Source organism: Strigops habroptila, chromosome 2, assembly GCF_004027225.2.
Source record: "Strigops habroptila isolate Jane chromosome 2, bStrHab1.2.pri, whole genome shotgun sequence".
Taxonomy (NCBI): domain Eukaryota; kingdom Metazoa; phylum Chordata; class Aves; order Psittaciformes; family Psittacidae; genus Strigops; species Strigops habroptila.
In genome coordinates this window covers 59,645,901-59,672,183 of record NC_044278.2, presented here as the reverse complement: position 1 = coordinate 59,672,183, position 26,283 = coordinate 59,645,901, and the positions used below count along the sequence as shown (strand labels likewise).

Sequence of the window (26,283 nt, the reverse complement as noted above, 5' to 3'; positions counted from 1 at the left end):
GCTAATTAATGACTATGATTGCAACCCAAATAAGATCAGGCAATTAAATGTGATAACATTTCAGAAGCGAAGAAAATGTACAACAATCTTGGAATAGCTTCCTGTAGATAAATAAAGTTGATCTTAGCAAAATTAACATATAAATGTACTATTCTATCAAAAAAAATGCACAAACTAAAGAATGTAATAATTTTACTTTTAATTGAAACGTGTGCTACTGTGGAGATTGAAAGTATAAGCAAGTCCCATATCTGTTTTGTCATTTGTATTAGCAGTAGAGTGGTTTGAATTCTTCAAAGGACAATTTGTGAAGGGACGTCTTTACTTTTATATACAAAAATATAACCTGGGAAGATTTCTGCATCAAAATGGAGAACCTCTCTCAGTTCTGTGTTCTTCACCTGCGTACCCTCTAGCAGTGTTAAACATCCAAGTGCTTCCTGTTGCAGTCCTGTAATGGCCATGACCAGGCACTTGGACTTTATGAGTGTACTAAAATGTTTAGCAGAGACATAGTTAATGTTTAAATTTGCCATCATGAAGTTTCAGAAATGATGCCTGTAGTAGTGAAAGGGAAAGTTGTGCCTCTTGGACCTACTGATTCCTGGCAGACTAAAGCAGACAGCATGACATCAATCTGTATTTATTTCCTCCCACTTCAGAGGATTTCTGTACCCACACTGGGGCTAGTGTCTCATTGACTGATTGATTTTGAAAGCTCAGGTGTTTATGCCCTTTTAGTGGTATACTTATAATATCAATATGTTATCCATTCTGTATCTATGTGCCAGTTTTAGTACAAAAGGGGTCCTAACAACAATAGACATATGGAAAAGACAAATGGTCTGATCAATTTTTTCTCTACTGGGGACAGTAATTTAATGAATGCCAAGTGTTGGACAAAATGTGGGAGTTACCATGCCGTCTTCTTTTTAGTTTACGTTAAGAGCCAGGGATCAGATAACATAAAATATTGAGAAGAATAGTCCCATTGGAACAGGAAAAGTTTTTGAGGAGTACTGTGGTAAATATATTCTTCAAGGAACCCTGGGCAAGCACTGAAATTGCCACACATCGGTTTTGTTCTTTTCTGGCCTTTAGATTTGTTTTGAGAAATGGGAATCAACAACAGCCATCTTTAAAAGTCTCTTTCTACTGCTAAGCCCAATCTCCAGCAATGAGCACCCTTCTTCAGGTGTAATGTTGCTACCTATGTCATCTTCTGACTGGTCCACACCATATCTACAGCTCCTGAACACTTACGGGGTTGTCCTAAATCATGACCATGACAACTCAGCCAGTGGATGGGCATGTGCTTTGTTGCTGTAGCGTGCTTCCGAGAGCAGCGAACTGTGATGGATGGCTCTAAGCAAGAGATTAATATACTCAGCAAAATCACTTGCTAGACATAGGGAATACTGTTGAGCAGTACTTGATACTGTAGTGTCACAGGGAATGACAATGTCCCAGACCACCCAGGCCAAGACCAACAAAGATGTGTCTGTATCTTCAGACCTATGACTATGTACAACTACTGGCCAAAGCCTAGCAGAGATATGCAGGCCAGGAAATAATTTTGTCCTTTCTTTAACATACAAGGTAAATAGGTAAATGAAATTGGCAAATGAAAGCCTCTCCTGAGAGGATCTGTGTGGGGACAGTCAGAACTTTGGAGCCAAGACGAAATATCTAGAACTGCGTCAAACCTTCATGGATATTTTGAACAGAGAGGAAAGAGATGAGCTCTAGAAGTAGTGTTCTTTGTTGTTACTGCAGCACTGAAGCCTTTGGTCTATATCTTTGTTCCAGTTCCCCATTAAACCTGAAGGTCAGGATCAAGGCGTTAATGCAGGATTTTCATGAAATATTAATTTGCTGCTAACTTCACATGCAGTAGTTTAACATTCTGTGTATGATTTGGTTTAAGCAGTGGCTAGGGACATGTTTATATGCAATTAAATGAAAAAGCAGTTTTCCTACCCTCTCTGACCTCTAAAGTGAAGAAAAGTGTAACTGTGCAGCACGCTTTTTTCAGTTACACATTGATGATCAAAGGTCAAAATGTTTTTGTGAACTAAATATATATTACCTTGTCAGATTCTTCAAGTTTGGTGTTTGGATTTGGTTTTTTTTTTCCAAAAGCAAAACTTATTAAAAAATATGTTAACATACAGTTTAGTTTGAGTTAACTATTCTCTCCTTCACCCCTTGTCCTGATAATGTTGGAAAAAGTAAACATTCAAAAGATTAGATCAAATTACAAATGCATGGACTTTCTATGAGTGCTTTTAGGTTGTAAAGCATCTGTGACATCTTAAGTCAAATCTCTGTTGCCGTAGACCATGTAGATATGAACCAGTGATGGAAGAATTTGCAAAGCAATACAAAGTTGCCCAGAGAGAGTCTGTGGGAACTTTCCAAATCTTTGAAATCAAAAGGTCATCCTAAATCTAAAAGGCTAAGCTCAAAAATAATTTTGTCAGAATAGGAGATGGATGATCCGTAAGATGGCTCACAGGGGATGTAATACAGTTAAATTTTTTACTCTAAAACTAGTGTAATTTTATATACACATTCAAGATTGAAAACTAGCAAATTTAAATATTTCTTGCTCCTTCCTGGGCAATACAGACCTATGCCTTTCCGTTTATTTACGTACCTAAAATTGTCATCTAGTCCCCCTCCTTACATAATGGTATGTTGAAAGCATTACAAACTTTTTTTCTAATCTGGCAATCTGCTGCCTCTGTTTCAGACAGAATTTCAGGGTCTTGGATGTCTAGTTTGAGCCCCACAAAATTAATCTTCCTTCCACATGACATTCCCAAAGCTAAGAGAAATGGTGAATATACTGCTAAACTGTGCATACTTATGCTAATCAAAATACTTTCATTGTTACTCTGCATTCATTTTGTTCATTAGTCATATTGACTACCCGTCTCCAAGAGTATGTAAACTCTTGGGGGAAATTCGGGGGTCTGTAGCAAGAAGCAGAACTAACCAATGCTTCAGATGCCATTGCTTGTTAATATTTTTTAATCCTCCAAAGTTACAATGGTGTTGGATTTACTTCAGATATTGTCATAGAACTTGTTAAAAAGCCCTGTGATCACCTGAGGTAAAATTTATCATTTATCAAGCTTAGAACAACACTATGAATACAGACTTCTGGATATAACAGTTATGGTTGGACAGTGAGAAAGGAAGAAAATCATATTCACTAAGTACAACAGTTCCAGCTCCAGTATGTACTTGAAATTCAAACTGAAGTATTTGAAGATTTAACATAGCAATAGAAACTTTCTTGTTCCTGATATAAAGGTGGTGATAACACCAGAAAAATTAAAAGCTCTGTTATCCCCTTGTAATACAGATGTACAGTACTGATAGAACTCTGAATATAATTTAATTCTGATCTTACTTGTTTTAAAGAGCAACAATGAAGTCAGTGAAAACACACTTCTATAAAATTTGTGTTAGGTGACAGTCAAACCCAAGAAGAGTATTGCCTAACCACTGGGATTTAAACAAAGAGGTACATCAATATTTCACAATTTTTTTCTCTGACTTGAGTCACTTCTGAGGCTTTCGTTGAGGTCTCCAGAATAAATTTTAGTAACAAAGACCAAAATGTTTTAATATTACAATTTTCCACCCTTCAGACAAGCTGGTTTTGGTAGTCTTGAGCACCTGATTAATTGCTTTTAGACAGGCTTTTCTCTTCAGCCTGGATTTACCAACTAAGAGACAAATTAATCATAGCCATGACTCTAAGGTATTAACCATATTTATGAAGTTATTTAGTTCTAGATCTTTAGTGAAGAAATGCAACTGAATTCACATCCTTCCCTGGTCTGTCAATTTTATATCAGTTCTCTTAGATTTTTCATCTTAGATGATCAGAGAGATCACTAAACACAGGTGATCTCTCTGATGGACTTATACCTATAAATAAAAATTTTTCCTACCCAGAAAAGGAAAACTGTTACCAACTCTCACATTCAAAAAATATCAGGTTTGATAAAATAAAGCCTGAAACTTTGTTTTTTTAGAATAGAATCATAGAATCATAGAATCGTAAGGGTTGGAAAGGACCTTAAGATCATCTAGTTCCAACCCCCCTGCCATGGGCAGGGACACCTTGCCCTAAACCATGTGGCTCAAGGCTCTGTCCAACCTGGCCTTGAACACCGCCAGGGATGGAGCATCCACAACCTCCCTGGGCAACCCATTCCAGTGCTTCACCACCCTCACTGTAAAGAACTTCTTCCTTATATCCAATCTAAACTTCCTCTGTTTAAGTTTGAACCCATTACCCCTTGTCCTACCACTACAGTCCCTAAGGAAGAGTCCCTCCCCAGCATCCTTGTAGACCCCCTTCAGATACTGGAAGGCTGCTATGAGGTCTCCACGCAGCCTTCTCTTCTCCAGGCTGAACAGCCCCAACTTTCTCAGCCTGTCTTCATATGGGAGGTGCTCCAGCCCTCTTATCATCCTCGTGGCCCTCCTCTGGACTTGCTCCAACAGCTCCATGTCCTTTTTATGTTGAGGACACCAGAACTGTACGCAGTACTCCAAGTGGGGTCTCACAAGAGCAGAGTAGAGGGGCAGGATCACCTCCTTTGACCTGCTGGTCACGCTTCTTTTGATGCAGCCCAGGATACGGTTGGCTTTCTGGGCTGCAAGCGCACACTGCCGGCTCATGTTAAGCTTCTCGTCAACCAACACCCCCAAGTCCTTTTCTGCAGGGCTGCTCTGAATCTCTTCTCTGCCCAGCCTGTAGCAGTGCCTGGGATTGCCCCGACCCAGGTGTAGGACCTTGCACTTGGCTTGGTTAAACTTCATAAGGTTGGCATCGGCCCACCTCACAAGCGTGTCAAGGTCCCTCTGGATGGCATCCCTTCCCTCCAGCGTATCAACCGAACCACACAGCTTGGTGTCATCGGCAAACTTGCTGAGGGTGCACTCAATCCCACTGTCCATGTCACCGACAAAGATGTTGAACAGGACCGGTCCCAACACCGATCCCTGAGGGACACCACTCGTTACAGGTTTCCAAGTGGACATCGAGCCATTTATCACAACTCTTTGCGTGCGGCCATCGAGCCAGATTTCTATCCACCGAGTGGTCCATCTATCAAATTGATGTCTCTCCAATTTAGAGACAAGGATGTCATGTGGGACAGTGTCGAATGCTTTGCACAAGTCCAGGTAGATGACATCAACTGCTCTGCCGCTGTCCATCAGTTCCGTGGCTCCATCATAGAAGGCCACCAAATTGGTCAGGCAGGATTTCCCCTTAGTGAAGCCATGTTGGCTGTCACCAACCACCTCGTTGTTTTTCATGTGCCTTAGCATGTTTTCCAGGAGAAACTGTTCCAAGATTTTGCCAGGCACAGAGGTGAGACTGACTGGTCTGTAGTTCCCCGGGTCTTCCACCTTCCCCTTCTTGAAAATGGGGGTTATATTACCCTTCTTCCAGTCATCGGGAACTTCACCTGACTGCTAGGATTTTTCGAATATGATGGACAGTGGCTTAGCAACTTCATTCACCAGCTCCTTCAGGACCCGTGGATGGATTTCATCAGGTCACATGGACTTGTGCACGTTCAGGTTCTTAAGATGGTCTCGAACCTGATCCTCTCCTACAGTGGGCCTAAGGTCTTCGTTCTCACAGTCCCTGCATTTGCTTTCCAAGACTTGGGTTGTGTGGTCAGAGCATTTGCTGGTGAAGACTGAGGCAAAGAAGTCATTAAGAACCTCAGCCTTCTCCAAATCCAGGGTAGCCAGTTCTCCTGATAGCTTCTGGAGAGGGCCTACATTGTCCCTAGTCTGTCTTTTATTTGCTACGTATCTATAGAATCCTTTCCTGTTATCTTTTACATCCCTTGCCAAACTTAATTCTAGCTGGGCCTTAGCTTTCCTAACCTGGTCCCTAGCTTCTCAGGCAATGCTCCTGTATTCTTCCCAGGCCGCCTGTCCTTGCTTCCACCTTCTATAAGCTTCTTTTTTCCCCTCTAAGTTTCCTCAGCAGCTCCTTGTCCAGCCATGGAGGTCTCCTGGCCCTCCTGCTGCACTTTCTTCTAGTCGGGATGCAACACTCTTGAGCACGTAGCAGGTGATCCTTGAATACCGACCAGCAGTCTTGGGCCCCCCTGCCCTCTAGGACTGTATCCCATGAAACCTTACTAAGGAGGTTCCTGAAGAGGCCAAAGTCTGCTTTCTTGAAGTCCAGGGCAGTAAGCTTGCTGCATGCTCTTCTCACCTTCCTGAGGATCTCAAACTCAACCATCTCGTGATCACTAGAGCCAAGGCTGCCCTGGAGCGTTACATTTCCAACCAGTCCCTCCCTGTTGGTGAGCACAAGGTCCAGCATGGCACCTCTCCTCGTCGGCTCCTCTACTGCTTGAAAGAGGAAGTTGTCTTCCACACAATCGAGGAACCTCCTGGATTGCTTGTGCCGGGCCGTACCATCCCTCCAACAGATGTCAGGATGGTTGAAGTCCCCCATGAGGACCAGGGCCTGCGAGTGTGAGGCTGCTCCTATCTGTCTGCAGAGCGCTTCATCCACAGAGTCCTCTTGATCAGGCGGCCTGTAACAGATCCCCACCGTAATGTCCCCTGTTGCTGTTTTCCCTTTGATCCTGACCCACAAACACTCTGTTACCTCATCACCCGTCCCCAGACAGAGTTCCATACTCTCTAGCCTATCACTGACATAGATAGCAATACCCCCTCCCCGTCTCCCTGGCCTGTCTTTTCTAAACAGCCTGTAACCTTCCATTCCGACATTCCAGTCATAGGAGCCATCCCACCATGTTTCTGTGATACCAATGACATCATATTCCCGTAGCTTTGCACACATCTCTAATTCCTCTTGCTTGTTCCCCATACTATGGGCGTTTGTACAGAGGCACCTTAGCCGAGCTCCAAATGAAGCCGACTCAATGGCTGGGGCAGCTGGAACATCTCTACATCGCTCCAAGCACTTATTACAGGTGCCGGCAACTGACCAGGAATGTTGGGATGGATCAATGCTCCCCTCCCCCAACACATCTAGTTTATTTTTGGGAAATAACCACCTAATTTTAAACGTTCTAGTTTAATGCAAAGCTAGTTTTGCAATTGCTGGACCTCCATCACATTTTTGTTATATCTCTTTTAAATTCAGTTAATGTTATTTGACAGGCAGATCATATCTGAGCTTGATGAAACAGAGATTTTTAAAATTTTGATTCTGGTAAGCATCCAGAACAGCTGTTTTGCCAAAGCATTATTTTAAAATCAGGTTGTCCCCAACCTGCCCTGTCCCAGGGGCAAGACTATTGAGCAACTATTGTGCTGTGGGGAATACTTGTTTTTCCTCTTCAGGTTGGACTCAGCTTTAACTGTTTAATTGCCTGTGGCTCTATATAATTTAAGAGGATTTTGTGGACAGACTGATCTCCCCAAGCCACTATTTTAAAGGAGTTACAAAACGGCGTTTAAACATGACTGACTGACTTATAGTCATGCCAGCCAAATCAGAAACACAGCAAGAATAGTCTCTTGTAATATGTCAGTTTCCCATTGTATAGATTTATCTGCTCTACTAAAGCATGAAAAATACCAAACTTTCTCAAGTTAATCAAACTTTTTTAAAACCTCAGAAGGGGTTTCAGTCAACAGCAATGTGAATGAAGGTTTGTTATATTCATTTTGACCTTAACCATAAAAACCTCAGTGATAGCCCATACTATGATGTGTTTATACCTCTTCTGGGGCTGAAAGCATACGCACAGGAAATCATTAAAACTTTCCTGAAAGATGGGCTAGTATAATCACACTAAACCTATCCCAGAAAAGGACATGTAGCTGGCTTTCATGATCTTGTCCTGTTAAAAATTTGTATAATTTAAAGAGATCTGCTAAATTCTCCAACATAATTAAGCATCGAAATAGTCACTTTGAAAGCCTGCGTACTTCTTCATTCCAATTGTGTTGAGAGATACTTGGCTGAAAATCTTCCCTCAAAGAGTCCTCATTAGCATTGCAGCAAGCTGATATTTATTCAGAGCTCTTTGTTACTGTACTATAACTATCAGGCTAAACAAAGTAAAATAACTAATGCCTAACTTAGACATAGCCAATTCATGTTAATGTTCAGAAATCAGTTCTTTTCAGTATCTTTTCTTCTTTATAGAGTCTTGAAATCCAGTTTCCTGAAAATATCTGGACACAGCACATATTCCTTCCTGAGTTGTGTTTTTTTTTTTTTTTTTAAAAAAAGAATCCCTTCTGCTTCTATGATAAATGTAGACATGAATACTATTTTTTGTAGCTTAGGACAGTAGTGCTTGTACAGCTGCACAGTCCTTGCCACAAGATCTCTTGAGGAATACACATCGTTGTTACTCCTCCCACATGTATTATCAACAAGCTTTTTTGCCCATCATGTATTTCCTGTCCATGTCTCACCATATGACCAGGTCCTGTTGTCCCCTAAACATGAAGAAAGGGTCATCAAAGATGTACTTGTCACATGAGCTGCAGTAGGGTCCAGAAAGCCTCCGGTGTTTTCCTGCTAGAGGGTGTGTCCACATCTTCTTTCTGTTGTTCTCTATGCCCCACAGGAGTGAAGGCAGCATGGACAAGAGCCACAAAATAATTCAGGTGACCACAGGTGAATTGAATTAATTTATCTGGGGGCCCAGTTGGGCCTCTGTCCATCTCAGGCATGAGGCATAAAAATAATCTCTTCCCTGACAGTGGATTGTTAGCTTAAGGATGAAAATTACTGTCTAATCTTCCTAAAACACTCTAACTTACTTTTTTGGTACTGTTTACAGTATTGTGCTGAATAAACTCTGGAACTTGATCCTGACAAGATTTTAGTACCATTCCTAGGCTTTTCTAATAATTCACTGAGTTCTCAATGTAAGCTATGTTTTGAAAACAATCTCTTGGGCTTATGAAATAGCACTTTCAGCAGACCTCAGAGTAATACTTTATCATTACTTTTCTTTTAGAAAGGAGGACACTGAGGTACAAAAAGGGGAATAAATATGGCTATGGTCAACTATCAGGGTATCTGAAGAAATAGAAAGAGAACCTTGATCACCAGTCTGGTTCCTTCCGCATTAGGCTTGGGTACTTTTAAAAGAGTAATTATTCACAAAATCTTCTTTATGGATATTTATGACATAGTTATCTCTTTTTTTTTTTAACCTCTTAAAGACCACCGTCAGCAGAAATACTATCTTACCCATATCTGGTGCCACAGAGTTTCATAAAATGGAGATGAGACTGAGAGTTGATTATCTGATTAATTTTGCCAAGCACATATCTAGCATTGAAAAGTATTCTATGCCTCAAGCAGTGTAGTACAAATGTCCCAATTAGATGCATGACTGATTTTGATTTGGCTCATTATTTATGCAGAACATTGGCTACTGGCTTATTGTCTTATTAAGTCCTGCAATATGACCCTTAATAGTGATTGTGACTAATACTAGGAACATGATTTCATTTTTCTTAAGGCTGCATATATTTTTTCTTATTATTATTATTGTTAATCTCTGGTATCTTTCTCCACTGATAGTGCCAGAGATCTGAGATAGAAGAGTAATAATTCCAAAATCTTGAAAATACTTGCATGTGAAAAATAGCATTTATTTTACCAAACTTTAGCTGCCTAGGTGTTAGACCTGGAAGACTATGCAAGTCACGTAAAATGCCCTTTATAGTCAGTGATTGGAAAGATCCCTTCTGAAAAGTGACTCCATTATCAGAATGTATATATTATCAGAATATATAGTGTCTAAGACACATCATATAACTTATTTTCTAAGAGCAATTACTAAATTCCGTTGATGACACTGGATATAACAGTGACTGGCCCAGATTGGGATTGCTTTTATTCAAACATTTGAAATCTGTCCCAGAAGACTCAAGGAAACTCAGTGCTCTCATGTTTAAAGAAAATCCTTTGAAGCCAACTTTTAGACTGCTTCCATGAAGTAGTACAGAAAGGGTGTGTCACTAGAAGAAAATGCTTTCAAAAGCTTTTAAGTGAAACTAAAAATCTACTGAAAACTATGTTTGCTCTTCGCTGGGCTACTTTGCAATTTTTCCTTGGATAATCAGTTTCTCTGGGTAACAGTTTCTCTGTTGCTACAGGGTCATGAAAGTTTTCAATGCAAGTCTCTGAAACCTCTGAAGGATAATGCACAAATACATTCCTGCTAATTCCTGCATGTCAGTCTCGGAAATGTCCAGCACTTAATATCTATCACTCATAAAAAGCTAGAGGACATGCGAGGAGGTAGAATTGTTTCAAGGAAGCTTCTTCACTGAGAGCCAGGGAATTTCTTAAAGAAACTAGATGGGTAATTAACTCCCTGCCTCATTAAGAACACATATGGTTAGCCACCTGAGTTTCTGGAATTATAAAAGCCAGTGCAGGAGCAGAAGAAAACCTCAAGAAAAAGTCCAATACAGTCAATGGGCCTATGGAACAACCGGATGGAGTTCACAACCTTTTTCAATCACGTTTTCCTAATACACTAATAAATGAACCAACTATTGGGAATATTTTTGGAAACACCATATTTTAAGCTAGCATAGAATCATAGAATCATAGAATCGTAAGGGTTGGAAAGGACCTTAAGATCATCTAGTTCCAACCCCCCTGCCATGGGCAGGGACACCTTGCCCTAAACCACGTGGCTCAAGGCTCTGTCCAACCTGGCCTTGAACACCGCCAGGGATGGAGCATCCACAACCTCCCTGGGCAACCCATTCCAGTGCTTCACCACCCTCACTGTAAAGAACTTCTTCCTTATATCTAATCTAAACTTCCTCTGTTTAAGTTTGAACCCATTACCCCTTGTCCTACCACTACAGTCCCTAAGGAAGAGTCCCTCCCCAGCATCCTTATAGACCCCCTTCAGATACTGGAAGGCTGCTATGAGGTCACCACGCAGCCTTCTCTTCTCCAGGCTGAACAGCCCCAACTCTCTCAGCCTGTCTTCATATGGGAGGTGCTCCAGCCCGCTTATCATCCTCGTGGCCCTCCTCTGGACTCGCTCCAACAGCTCCATGTCCTTTTTATGTTGAGGACACCAGAACTGTACGCAGTACTCCAAGTGAGGTCTCACGAGAACAAAGTAGAGGGGCAGGATCACCTCCTTCGACCTGCTGGTCACGCTTCTTTTGATGCAGCCCAGGATGCGGTTGGCTTTCTGGGCTGCAAGCGCACACTGCCGGCTCATGTTAAGCTTCTCGTCAACCAACACCCCCAAGTCCTTTTCTGCAGGGCTGCTCTGAATCTCTTCTCTGCCCAGCCTGTAGCAGTGCCTGGGATTGCCCCGACCCAGGTGTAGGACCTTGCACTTGGCTTGGTTAAACTTCATAAGGTTGGCATCAGCCGACCTCACAAGTGTGTCAAGGTCCCTCTGGATGGCATCCCTTCCCTCCAGCATATCAACCGAACCACACAGCTTGGTGTCATCGGCAAACTTGCTGAGGGTGCACTCAATCCCACTGTCCATGTCACCGACAAAGATGTTGAACAGGACCGGTCCCAACACCGATCCCTGAGGGACACCACTCGTTACAGGTTTCCAACTGGACATCGAGCCATTTACCACAACTCTTTGCATGCGGCCATCGAGCCAGATTTCTATCCACCGAGTGGTCCATCTATCAAATTGATGTCTCTCCAATTTAGAGACAAGGATGTCATGTGGGACAGTGTCGAATGCTTTGCACAAGTCCAGGTAGATGACATCAACTGCTCTGCCGCTGTCCATCAGTTCCGTGGCTCCATCATAGAAGGCCACCAAATTGGTCAGGCAGGATTTCCCCTTAGTGAAGCCATGTTGGCTGTCACCAACCACCTCGTTGTTTTTCATGTGCCTTAGCATGTTTTCCAGGAGAAACTGTTCCAAGATTTTGCCAGGCACAGAGGTGAGACTGACTGGTCTGTAGTTCCCCGGGTCTTCCACCTTCCCCTTCTTGAAAATGGGGGTTATATTACCCTTCTTCCAGTCATCGGGAACTTCACCTGACTGCTAGGATTTTTCGAATATGATGGACAGTGGCTTAGCAACTTCATTCACCAGCTCCTTCAGGACCCGTGGATGGATTTCATCAGGTCACATGGACTTGTGCACGTTCAGGTTCTTAAGATGGTCTCGAACCTGATCCTCTCCTACAGTGGGCCTAAGGTCTTCGTTCTCACAGTCCCTGCATTTGCTTTCCAAGACTTGGGTTGTGTGGTCAGAGCATTTGCTGGTGAAGACTGAGGCAAAGAAGTCATTAAGAACCTCAGCCTTCTCCAAATCCATGGTAGCCAGTTCTCCTGATAGCTTCTGGAGAGGGCCTACATTGTCCCTAGTCTGTCTTTTATTTGCTACGTATCTATAGAATCCTTTCCTGTTATCTTTTACATCCCTTGCCAAACTTAATTCTAGCTGGGCCTTAGCTTTCCTAACCTGGTCCCTAGCTTCTCAGGCAATGCTCCTGTATTCTTCCCAAGCCGCCTGTCCTTGCTTCCACCTTCTATAAGCTTCTTTTTTCCCTCTAAGTTTCCTCAGCAGCTCCTTGTCCAGCCATGGAGGTCTCCTGGCCCTCCTGCTGCACTTTCTTCTAGTCGGGATGCAACACTCTTGAGCACGTAGCAGGTGATCCTTGAATACCGACCAGCAGTCTTGGGCCCCCCTGCCCTCTAGGACTGTATCCCATGAAACCTTACTAAGGAGGTTCCTGAAGAGGCCAAAGTCTGCTTTCTTGAAGTCCAGGGCAGTGAGCTTGCTGCATGCTCTTCTCACCGTCCTGAGGATCTCAAACTCAACCATCTCGTGATCACTAGAGCCAAGGCTGCCCTGGAGCGTTACATTTCCAACCAGTCCCTCCCTGTTGGTGAGCACAAGGTCCAGCATGGCACCTCTCCTCGTCGGCTCCTCTACTGCTTGAAAGAGGAAGTTGTCTTCCACACAATCGAGGAACCTCCTGGATTGCTTGTGCCGGGCCGTACCATCCCTCCAACAGATGTCAGGATGGTTGAAGTCCCCCATGAGGACCAGGGCCTGCGAGCGTGAGGCTGCTCCTATCTGTCTGCAGAGCGCTTCATCCACAGAGTCCTCTTGATCAGGCGGCCTGTAACAGATCCCCACCGTAATGTCCCCCATTGCTGTTTTCCCTTTGATCCTGACCCACAAACACTCTGTTACCTCATCACCCGTCCCCAGACAGAGTTCCATACTCTCTAGCCTATCACTGACATAGATAGCAACACCCCCTCCCCGTCTGCCTGGCCCGTCTTTTCTAAACAGCCTGTAACCTTCCATTCCGACATTCCAGTCATAGGAGCCATCCCACCATGTTTCTGTGATACCAATGACATCATATTCCCGTAGCTTTGCACACATCTCTAATTCCTCTTGCTTGTTCCCCATACTACGGGTGTTTGTATAGAGGCACCTTAGCCGAGCTCCAAATGAAGCCGACTCAATGGCTGGGGCAGCTGGAACATCTCTACATCGCTCCAAGCACTTATTACAGGTGCTGGCAACTGACCAGGAATGTTGGGATGGATCAATGCTCCCCTCCCCCAACACATCTAGTTTAAAGCTTTCCTGACCAGCCTGGCAAGCCTCCTAGCAAAACAGCTCTTCCCCTTCTTTGTCAGACCAGCTCCACCAGCCTCCAGTAGATCTGGCCTCCCAAATGGAGCCCCATGTTCTAAATAGCCAAACCCCTGACTATGGCACCAGCATTCTAACCATTTATTAACCTGCCAGACACGCCTAGCTTTTTTAAGGTCCTCCCCTTTGCCCTGAAGAATCGATGAAAAAACTATCTGAGCTCCAGAGCCCCTAACCACCTCTCCCAGGGCTCTGTAGTCCTTCTTAATGTTATCCAGGCTACTGCAGGGAAAAACAGTCTAGGGAGGCAATCTTTCGGTGTTTGTAGCTGTGTTATTAAGCACACAAATTGAACTTTTAGCCATCACAGCTCCAATTTTGCATACAAATCTTTTGCAACTTACTCTTCTTGACCAACTTAAGCAGCAAGTTTTATTCAGCAAATTGATCTGGTGTGATTTAGAATAATGAACACTTTTAAGAAAATTATGAGCTGTTGACATGCAGTTCAAGAATGTAGAAACATGATCTGTCACAATGGATTTTCTCCCATCTCGGTATAAATTATTTCAATATCATGGAATCACTCATAAAAAAGAAGACACATTTGTACATTAAGAGGCCCAGACAACATTTATCTCCCATTAGCTTCAGTAAGTAGTGTGTTCATTTGAGTCTTATTAGTATTTAGACACATAGGTCTAAGAAATACTTTGAAACATTAAAAAGTCATCAAAATTAAGTAAATCCATAATAAACGTGTTTTACATGCATAGCAACATAAGCAGCAGAGCTAATAAATACTAGTCTCCACATCTCAAGCTTTGGACTTTCATGCTTTTATTATGTGAAAGCTTTCACTTGATTTTCCCTAATGTGGAGAATCACAGTAGTACACGCTGGCATAGCCTCTCTGGTATCTCAAGATTGATCTTGAGATTCAGCCTCTTTCTCAGTGAGGACACTAACAATGGGAATTCATTGTCAAATTTGGTTAAAATTGGCCATCAGGTGCAAATAGTATTGAGATAGATGCATACATACACCAAGAGGTTTAAGTAATACTATGGAAGTCTGACTTTAGGAGTCAGGCTAAAGGTAGATATCTGATCCTAAAAATTAATTTATTTTTAAAAAATTTAACTAGTGCCCTTGCTTTGAAATAAATACAACCACCCTCCTCTCCCCTGCCAACTTTCAGATCCCTGGAACTACCATGGAATTATCCTCATACTCTGTGTAGGGAATTTGATAGTCGGAAAAAGAATGTTAAAAACCCCTTAATTTTCATTTACAGTACATCAGTCACCTCATATTAAGGAAAGATTTTAAAATACATTTTATTCTGCACCTTTCATTTTCACATGAGCATCCATAATGTAAAAATATCTTTTCAGAATCAAACTACGACAAATATTCCTCTTCTCAGGAATGATTCTAAAGCAGCAAGTGCTCATGTTTTGTTAAAAAAACAAATTGCTAATGGCTCAGGATTCCATATAGTACCTAAGTTTTCGAATTACTCATGGTATTCTCAGCTTTTATTCACATAAAATAGTGAAAGATGTGTGACAAACAGCTGCCCTCCAGGAAACAAAAAATATCAAGAACTGTTCTGCTATCTCATCAAAGGTTCCTCCTGGAATGATTCTTCTGCGTAGTTCTGCACAGACTGTCCAAAGCGAAAGAACCTAGACCATGATCATTCTTGCTCCCACAGAAACCACTAACAAGAGTAGGGAAAAATCCAAGCAAAGCAGGTCTGTTTAATACATGTTTCTTTCTTGGAGTAATAATTTTTCATGTCATTACTAAATAAGAACTGTGGTAGGTCTTTTTCGTAGCATTAGATATGAAATTTATAAGAAAGCTACTTGAGAGTCCTCACTAGGGAAAAGGATATTTAACTCAAATCCAGTAAACCTCCGTGGTGTTCCTCACTTTCATCATCTGGGCTGTAGATATAACAGAAATAAATTTACACCAGCTTCTTTAATGACTACTAACTGTACTGTGATATTTCATTTTGTACCTGCACACAGATGAACAATGTACAGTGAATGGTAAGCTGAATATAAAGAAGGTTGAAAATAAAAACAACTCTTCCTGCCACAATCAGAGCTTTTAAAATTAGCCTAGCCTCCCAACTGCTTTGTCCACTTTCTTTCTCTAATTTCTTTGGAATGTACCAGCAAAAGCCCAGGAGGTTTCTTAATGAAACAGGTGTTCAGAAAATTTCTACAGTTTTTTTAAATGTTAGATCTTTCTTCTTAGAAGGGTAAGGACATTAATAGTAAACAGAAGAATTACTTGGGCGACATAGTGAATGAATAGTGCGACTATTGCATAAATTGTTTTACTGGCTATTCCTTTGTTGGTTTTATTTATTTATTTATTTTATTTTCTCCTTTTTTTTTTTTTCTGTTTGAAATTTAAGTCCTGAAGATGTGAAGACCAGAGCTGAGGAATAAGGTCCTACATTACTGTTAACATACTTTGATTAATATATCTCAGCTTTTTGCCAGTCTTAGCTTTTATTAAAGATTTTTAAAAAGCATGTGTTCTTCAGTCAGGATGTACAGCAAGGACCGTAGTCTGCTCTCTGGTTCTGTGAAATACTGTGGGATGACAATTTCTCAGGCAATAGTACTGGTTGTAAATGGTCACATAAAGCAAAAATTGAAGCATTCAGTTTATTACTTATTATATGGGATGAACTGAGTGATATAGTAGATGATGGTGAACTGTGAGACAATTTATTTATCCTTTTTCATTAAAATTTGATATGCAGTCATAACTCACAGTGGGCAGAATGAAGTTTCCTAGTTTACAATAGAGCAACCTCCATATCTTATATTTTAAAATAAAGCAGTAGTTACTGCAAACAAAACATTTCATTTAAGATCTCCTGAATAACATCTGGGTCAAAAAGATAAATACAGTCATTAATCAATACTAATCATTATATTGGTACACCTATTGGTCAGCTTATGCTAAATGCAGCAATTTAACATATCAAATGATATTCAACAGTCATTTATGCTGTTTTATATTTAGGCCATAGATAAAAATAAACATCCATCTCAGTTTTCCTAACAGAATCTATCTGGAATGCCTATCAATAGGATTTTATTTATCTACTTAAGATGAATCCTCACCGTGATATCTGGTACCTATCTAGGCACAATTGTAAAAAATAGTAATCCCAAAAAATGACGTTTCCTCTTGCCTGACTCTCTAGTAGAAAAGTTAACTGTTCTGATATTTTTACTCCTAAATAACATCAACTTCAAAGGAAAAACAACCCCACACCCCAAGACAGAGACAAATGGGTGAATAAAGGAAGGAAATAATACTTTCTTTCAGAAATGTTGTCACAGTGTTAAGCAGCAATTTTCATGTAATCTGTGTCCCTACTAACCATCACTGGCTGCACTCAGATATTTCCCTCTCGCTATTTTTGGTAATGCTTTTCTATTAAAGAAGAAAAGAAAGAAATGTTTGCAGCACATGTCAGTAGCCATGACACTTCAGAGAAATATAACCTTTTCTACAATAGGAATAAGCAACTGGTTTTATAATACACCTTTTTTAAAATAAAATAAAAAAATGAAAAGTACCTACATAATAAAAAATACGGCCTTCCATGACCCTCTCACCCCAAGCAAACAATCTTAACAGGAATTTTTTTCTACTAGTACGCTAATGGTACATCACTTATGTCCACTGCTGAAGACAGAATACTGAGCTAGGTAAGACCTTTGGCCTGAACCAGTACAGTTATTCTGCTGAGCAAGTTACAATGGAAGAATTCAAAACCCAAACCAGAACAAACAAAAAAACCAAAAAAAAAAAAAAAAAAAAAGATTAAGAGGAAAAAGAAAAAAAATATGGGAAAATAAAAATAAAAAAAAAAAAAAACCCCCAAAACCCAGCTGAAGTACACTCAGATAAATACATATATAAGTTTGCAGATTTACTGCACTTTTATTATCAAGATGATATGCATATAAACAGTATGATATTCAATGGATGTTTCTTACAGTAAGGAAAAATCATTTAAAAAAATCTAAATCAGGATGAAAAAAAAAATATCACAGGCTTTTCTGAAATGATTTTGTCCCCAGATTTTGTTTTGAGAGAAATTATGTACATGCTTTCTTTTCGCAGGTTCTAATTAATTTCATCTTCTCCTTGTAAACAGCAAAAAGTTACAGCTTTCTAACAGAATATACTGGTTTATGATTGAGTAAAAGGGGCATTTTTGATTAGCAAACCATTCTGATAGAAAAATCCTGAAACAGTTCTAAAATGCCTTTGTAGGTGATGTGGATGCATCTGGATGAACACACACACGCAGACACACATCCTAAACAGAACAGAAACTCTTCTCAGATGTTTTCCTCGGTCATTAAGGCCACATCCCAAAATGTTCTGCAACTATAATGACAACAATTATGAGCTCATTTTTAAATAGCCATCCTAATTTGTATTAAAATGAAATGGAACTAGTTAAATTACGATTTTGACGACATCTTTAGCAGGTGATCATCAAGAATAAGCCTGCTTCTACCTCCTTCTATTCTGCTTCTATCTGCAGTTTGGATGAAATCGTTCTCCTACAGGGAGACCCACACAAATCTTACTCACTTTGTAAGCCTTACGTAAACCTATTTTCAGGCTTAGTAATGAAGAGGCTTTTCATAAGCTTAGTGAACAGGAGTGAAATTCCGCTTTTCCAAATGTAAGGTATTGCCTGTGGAATAGAAATACCCATTTGCAGAGCAGCCTACGATCTTTCCGGAAACAATATACAGTTACACTCTGCAAATGAAATGTATTATCATTATGCTGATGAGAAGATCAAATATTTCTTTTTCTTCCATAGTCAAAATACTGTTAATTGTTGATTTTCTGCCTGGAAGGACATTTTATTAAAATTATCTGCTGAGCCCACCACTCGTTGGCTGAGTGAGATGAAAACAAATGAAAAAAAGAAACCTGCATGAAACTATTTTAGGGGAAAAAAAAAAAAAAGGGAGAATCAGGAAATGGGGATGTTAATTCTTATTGTGCATTATATCTCATTTGTCTTTCCTTTTCTATCTTGTTTTGTTGGATCATGTGTTCTTTAAAGCAGTGACTTTGATAGCAGTTTCAGTGAGTCTTGACAACAATGTTGTATATTCCTAGTTGTTCCTCAGGCGTTGTTACCGTACCAATGAATAAAAACAGCCAGAATGCCTCCATTGAAATGCTTAGCCATCGGGCTGCAATTTGCAGGGCTACCATTGCATTTCAGTGAGAGTTTGGCAATTTTAGACTCTTACTCTTTCAGACTTCAGTTTTGTTTGTTTGTTTGTTTGATGTGTTGCTGTTCTGTATTTGTTTATTTTTCAGAGTTATCCTGACCATTTTATACTAGTTAGATTAAATAAAATTATCACTTAAAAGATTATTTTCTATAATTTTAAATGTATGATACATCAATCATTCTGTCAGTTGAAAGGCATACAGTGCAATGCTTAGCTGAAGTAGTAGTCTTGATGATGATAATGAGCTATTAAATTTGCTTACGCAGTGATGGAAGAAAAAGCCTAAAAATTATAATGGAAAGGAACATCATCACCATATCCACTTCTTGGTATTTCTGCCAATAAAAAAGAAACATGTAAAAGATGGCACAGCCGCACTAAGATTAATGTACTTTTACTTTGGAGAGTATAAAACACTTTCAACACTATAAAACACTTTCAAACACTATAAACTGATGCTACAGGTTCCTCCCTACTCCCAAGCATGTCTCCTAATTCTGTCCTAGTTCCACAGTCACACTATGCCAATCAGCCCCTCCCAGGTCATTGAGGAAAGCAGTAATGACTCCTGGGCTATTTTTCACTTTCGGTTGCTGTTATGGAGTTTGAAAACTTGATGAATATCAGAGTGAATTTTAGCATACTACTCAGGAGCTGAATAAAACACAGAGATACAGAAGATCGATTGATATGAATGACATATCTCTTCTATCTATTAGAAAGACTGCACACACAATAGATTTTTTGGTTGGAAAAAAGAAAAGGATGACTTTACTAGAGCTATTTGCCAGCTGCTCAGTGAATAGGTCAGAAACATAAGAAAGGTAGCTTCCCTGTTAAAAGTGTTAGCTGCATTGCTCATTTATCATGCACACTCTTTGTGTTCTGTCTCTATTAACAGTAGAGACTGAGGTAACAGCTCAGTTTTGATTTCCTTCAACTTCGGCTTTCTAGTGAAATCATAATGTTTTTTTGATGATGTCACAGTCTCCTGAAGTTTCACAGTCTGGTTTATTACTTCAATCCAGGATGAAGAAATGTATTGAGATCATCATTTTGACAGAACATACAATAGGATACACGTTCCGTTCTCCGTTACCTCGTTATATCTCACATATATCTTTTCTTGAACATACATGGCTCTGAAACATATTTTATCAAATGCCATGTACAGAATCGTACTGAGCATATAAGTACAGAGAAATAACTGCGTAAGCCAACTTTCCTGGTTGCTTGGAGAGATGGAAGGGAACAGCTAAACACCCTGCCTGTTCCCTCTCAGGAAGAAGTCAAAACAGCTCCTATCAGATATATGCCTTCCAAAAAAAGCCACGTGCAGCTCTAGAAGCACAAGTTGCGTATCACTGATTTAGTCAGTTCTTCCATCTGCAAAGAGCCCAAAATGCTTTATAAACTTTACAAGAAGCATTTCATCCACCACTGAAGTGCAGCCGCCTATGGAGTGAAACTTGGCAGCTGTTTAACAGAACACATAAATCCTACACAATAGTTTAGGGGAAGAATTTTTAAAGAATAGTGCAGATGGAAATGTAGGGAGGTAGAATATAGTTACAGAAACTGGGTGTATATATAGGCAGGACATTCAGGTTGGCCAAAACAAGCAAAATTAAAAATTTATCATATCACAAAACATTTCACGCATTTTGATATATGTCTTAAAGAAAATTACTTTGTAAATGTTTAAAGAATACTATTTTTATTTGTTTCCTCTCTCCCCACCAATAGGTCTATTTTTATCATTCTATCCATCTGCATGTAATTGAGAATGAAGTCATATCAGTGCTCAGCCACCAGCACCACTAGCCACGAGGTAGAAAAATTTGTCAGTACACAGAAATGTTATCACTTCAACTATAAAAAATTTACAGCATTTCCAAAGTTGAAAGCCAGGTCTGTAACACTCATCCACAGATGCGATTCTTGATTTTCAATAGTATAAAATTCTCATTTTTACCCTTTTCAGGACAACATTTTTATTTTTTCTGTTTTCATAAAGAAAACTTTTACTAGTCCCAAATTAATACTAACACATTCAGCGATTTAATTTTGCAGAAATTGTACATGGAATGAAAAACGAAAGGGAAACAAAACTTTGGATTCTCTTATTCTCTCCTACTTTCTTTATGAGGCCCTCTAGGAACTTGCTATGTTAGGAAGCACTAGCACTGTATCTATGCTGCTAAGCTAAATATAGTACTAGAGAATAGTTTGGATTTGAAGGGACCTTCAAAAATCATCTAGTCCACCCCTTTCTGCAAAGACCAGGAGCGTCTTCAACTAGATCAGGTTGGTCAGACCCCCGTCCAACCTTGCCTTGAATGCTTCTGGGATGAGCCATCTACCGCCTCTCTGTGCAACCTGTTTCAGTGTTTCACCACCCTCACCGTATAATATTTCTTGCTTATATCTAGTCTAAATCTACCTTCTTTTAGTTTAAAACCATTACCTGTTGTCCTATTGCAACAGGTCCTGCTAAAAAGTCTGCATATTTTTTATGACTATTTGAAGTATTGAAAGGCCACAATACAGTGTCTCCACAGCCTTTTCTTTTCCCTGCTGAACAACCCCAATTCTCACAGCCTGTCTTAATAGAAAAGGTGGTTTATCCCTCCAAATATTTTTGTGGCCCTCCTCTGGAACCACTCCAACAGGTCCATGTCTTTCCTTTGCTGAGAGCTCCAGTGGAGGATGCAGTACATCAGGTGGGGTCTCACCAGAGCAGAGTAGAAGGAGAGAATCAGCTCCCTCGATCTGCTGGTAAAGCTTCTTTTGATGCACCCCAGGATACAGTCGGCCTTCTGGGCTGCAAGCTCGCTCATGTCCATCTTTTCACCCACTAGTACCCCCAAATCCTTCTCGGCAGGGCTGCTCACAGTTGCTTCATCTCTTAGACCATATTGATTCCAGGGGTTGCCCTGACCCCCAAGGTCCTGCACTCCCAAGGTGCAGGACCTTGCACTTGTCCTTGTTGTATCTCATGAGGTTCACATGGGCCCACTTCTTGAATTTGTCCAGGTCTCTCTGAGTGGCAAGAGTCCTGTCAACTGCTTCAGGCATGTCAACTGCACCACTCAGCTTGATGTCATTGGCAAACTTGCTGAGAATGCACTCGATCCCATTGTCTATGTCACTGATGAAGGTATTAAACACTACTGGTCCCAGTATGGACCCCTGAGGGACACCACTTGTCACCAATCTCCATCTGGATTTGAACCATTGGCCACTACCATCTGGATAAGACCATCCAGACAATTCCTCATCCAATGAACAGTCCACTCATCAAATTCCTATCTCTCCAATTTACAGAGAAGAATGTTATGGTGGACTATGTCAAAGGCCTTACAGAAGTCCAGATGGTTGACATCTTGAGGTCTTCCCTTGTCCACTGATGTAGTGATTCCATCATAGGAAGTCACTAGGTTGCCCAGGCAGGACTTGCTCTTGGTGAAGCCATGTTGGCTGTTTTGAATCACCTCCCTGTCCTCCATGTGCCTTAGTGTAGTTTCGTCAGGTCCTATAGTACGCATAGAGCTTCAGACTGCCCTGTTGCTGAAGCCAACTGGCATGAAACAGCTTACATTTACAGTATTAGACTATTTTAGCATCCAAATGATTGCATTTAATTTGTATATATGGCCTATACGGACTCTCATATGGTGCATAAGAGTCACCTAGGACAATGCTAGTTGGCCTGAGCCAAAACAGGAAGAAATAATTCTGGAATTTTAATACAGTAAATGATTCCATTTCAAGGTCTGGGAGTGTTTCCTGGCAATGTTTATTTTACTAGTGTAGGTGTAGACTAGAAGTAGCATAAGTAATTAATATCAGTAGCTTAAAAATAAAACACATTTGCAGTATTTTGAGAGAAAAACTATCTAAAGGAAGCTGAACAGTAAAGCATATAACACATTGGTGAAAATGCTTTTCCCTTTAACAGCTGTAAAGGCTGTCAAATATAGGTCATTAAATATGGCTAGGAAAAAAAATACAGCATTAAAAAATTGATTCTTTTTATTTTACATTTTTAAAATGACTCTTCTTATTCTACTGGAATTGTAGAGGGAGTTTGCATCTTTTAGGAAAAAATCCCAGCATTGAAAAATTCTATGTCAGAAGCAGCAACCAGTTTTAGACCACAGTGAATAGTTTAACAAAGTGCATCCATTCCTCCTCATCACACTTTGTGTCTCTTTTACCTTCCAGAGACAAACACATTCAAACATTGTACATCTCCTCTCCTCAACATGATAGGAGCCTTTGTTACTGTGTAAAGCACTGAAGTACTCTGTAAATGAGGAAGCATTCGGATGATGGGCAGGGTTCAAACCATTGAGTGGTTAGGAGCCCTGTAAAGCACACAGTAAATTTTCATGTGGTTTGGGATTTTGAACATCCCCAAAGTTACATAAATACATAGTGATGGCTCAGATCTCTATCTCTAAATGAAATATGGGTAGCAAAAATATCTAAATACTTCACAAAGGGAAATCAATTATTATTAGTTTAAGTTTCCCTTATAAGAACTTTCATTAGTTTTCCATAGCACTAAGGTGAGGGAATACAATATATGTGTGGATTTTATACAGCTTTGTGTTTAAACCTTGGTGGACATTAGTTAAATAGAGACCACTGGGAAGTGACGGAACTTCAAGCCACCCATTCACCCTGGCATGCTAAGAACTAAGGCCATTAAAAAACAGTGCCAAGAAGGACAAGGTCACATAAAACATCAGCGACAATGCATGGAAATTAAGTAAAACTTATGTCAGTAAAATTTGTTCAGTAAATGAAGCAAAACTAAACAAAGCCCTAACATCTAAAAAAAGCTGTACATGGAAATGATCTAAATAGTGAGAAAAGGAAACTTTCCACTTAAGCATGTTGCTTCTACTGTATTTTAAGCTGCATCAATATACTGCCTAATTATTGTCTCCAATACGTTGAAGCTATATGCCCTTACACAGCAAGAGTATGAAATAGCAAAGTAGTTGGAAGAGGAACATTCAAATTTTTATGGGTTTTTTTGAGGATTGTATTTCATTTTTCCTGTTTTATATGTATTAGGTATTTTATTACAATAATGGATGGCAATTATATATCTTCTCCTCAAATTGGTCATAAATTCCCAATAGCTAACTTTTCCCTGTGTGCTAATGATGATGTATGGCAGTTTTGTTTATGATAATTCATTTTTATCATTGAGGAAAGTGACACGAGATGATTCTCAAACTTTTCAGCTAGCAATGCAAATAGGTAAATTAGCTTTCTTTAAAAAATCTCATTTCTTCAAAAACTTGCAGGTTGGTATTTGCTGGTGCCTTTTTATAAACTCTTGAATTGTAATGCTAATAAAATAATAGTGTGTCTGCTTGGTGCATCAGCCAAAACAATCACAGAGTTTGCCAAAAGGACGGGTGTTAGCAAGGGTTTTGTTTTTCTTTAACAGAGCAGTTACTGCTCAGTGAATACCTGACCTTCGCTTTGAAGTTTTTATTGACAATATAATGATGATGATGTTGGCTGAGAAGATTTGACTGGGCTGCTGAAAGAAAGCAGGGAGGGTCCAATTTAAAAACAGTTAATGCAAAGAAAAAGATGCGGACTCCTTCAACACTTATTGGTGTTAAACACTAAGCTGCTGTGTTTTCCTCGCCTCTGAGCAGATTCAGATGCTCAGACTCACAGCTAGCCAGACATCAGTGCACAGCCATCCTTCCAGAAAGGAGACTCAGGCATGACCTACATGCAGCTGAGCACCAGGGAAGCTGTGAGCAGTCTGTCAATCTGATTACACGGCCTGTTGAGAACAAGGGATCTAAAACAAATGGAGCCAACATAAGTTACCAGTTTAAGTAGAAAGGGTTGGTTATTGCCAGAATTTACAGTACAAAAGGAGGGTCTTTGCCAGTATTCCAAAGATGATCACCCCTTGCCAGAAAGTGCAATTGCCCCACATCTGAGCTTCTCAATACTATTTCTAGGAAAAACACCTTTTACAGAAGGACTGGACAGACCGTACACAGTGTAATTACAGTGGATAACAAAAGTGTTAAATCCTTCTTTCTGAAGAAAATCCACTCTGACAAAGCCAGCTAAATGGCTGCTATCTACTCTCCTCCCTTCTGACTCACAAAGCCTGAATTCAAATGTGATACCACTCACAACACTCTGGCCTTTTCTTAGCAGTTATAGGCTCTTCACTTGACACAGAAAACAGAAAATTCTCTACAGTGTCACCTACCTACAAATTCACAATTGGAATCCACTGTTATGGTGTCACATATACTTCAGAGGTGTCTTTTTAAATTTCTCCTCTGAATTCCTCTGTCATTTCCACCGGGAATATGCACTACATTAGAGAAAACTGGGAAGAGAGACACAGAGTATAATGATTGTATAAGAGTTTGAAGAAAGCTTCAACCAGTCCTGTGTGAAAAATAGCAATGCCAACAAGGAGTACCTAAGTGCCCTCATTTAGCTCTAATTCAGAATTTCTTCTTGAATATTACACTAACCTAAAGTTAAAATTATCAGCAGGGCTAAATAACTACTTTCTGGTTTCATGCATTAAACAAGCCTGTGGCCTCCTGACACATCCAGTTGTGAGGGGCAGCAGGAAATCCCTCTGTTATGTACACTGTACACTTCAGGCCTGGGGAGGTGTATGAGTAAGCAGGCCATGACATGGGATAGGTCATTGAAAGTTTCATTGAGATTATATGAGCACAGCTGCATCCACAAGTCAGTCATTATGCTACAAATAAAGGCTGAAGTCTTGTCCACCTAAGCCAACACTATTGTTAAATGCTTGAGGTTTCGGCTTTGAGCTGGGATATACTCTCACATGCTATGAGAATTCAGAACAGGTCATACTTCCAGGTATGGCTCCTGGAGCAGCAACCCCTAGGGAGATGCTGGTAGCTAACAGCTGAAAGAGGACAAGGATCAGCTTTCCAGCCCTTGCTTTGGCCAAAGCTGGTTGGGAACTGCCTGCCTGTCAGTGCCACTGCCTGCCTGCACCTCTGCCCAGACTCAGCTCCATCTTGACTGAACTCGCATGGTGGGGGCAGCTGGGGAGACAGATGGGGAAGCACCTCCCATGCCTCCTCCCAGAAACACGGCTCCCCTTGCTGCTACGGTGGGGACAGGGATGGCACAGGTCAGCAGCCTTGTTTGTTGGGTTGCCAGTCAGGCTGTGAATAAGCTTGAGACTGAAATCCCTTGCTCATGTAGACATAACCTTCCTTATCTTGCAACTGAATTGTTTCTCAGCAGGACAAATCAGCAGCTGGGGACAAAGAAGACATGTGGCCAAG

General features: G+C 40.5%; 1 long non-coding RNA gene across 3 annotated transcripts in view; it reads right to left on the bottom strand.

Moving 5' to 3' along the window:
* LOC115604249 overlaps positions 1-26,283 on the bottom strand; it is a 144,787-nt gene that overhangs the window by 11,528 nt on the left and 106,976 nt on the right. The window contains exon 4 of one of the 3 annotated variants that reach the window (XR_003990192.1): positions 25,215-25,331. The exons of the other annotated variants lie outside the window; for them this stretch is intronic. This is a non-coding gene — a long non-coding RNA (uncharacterized LOC115604249). Of the gene's footprint in view, positions 1-25,214; positions 25,332-26,283 lie in introns of those variants that run through there. 3 annotated transcript variants of the gene reach the window in all.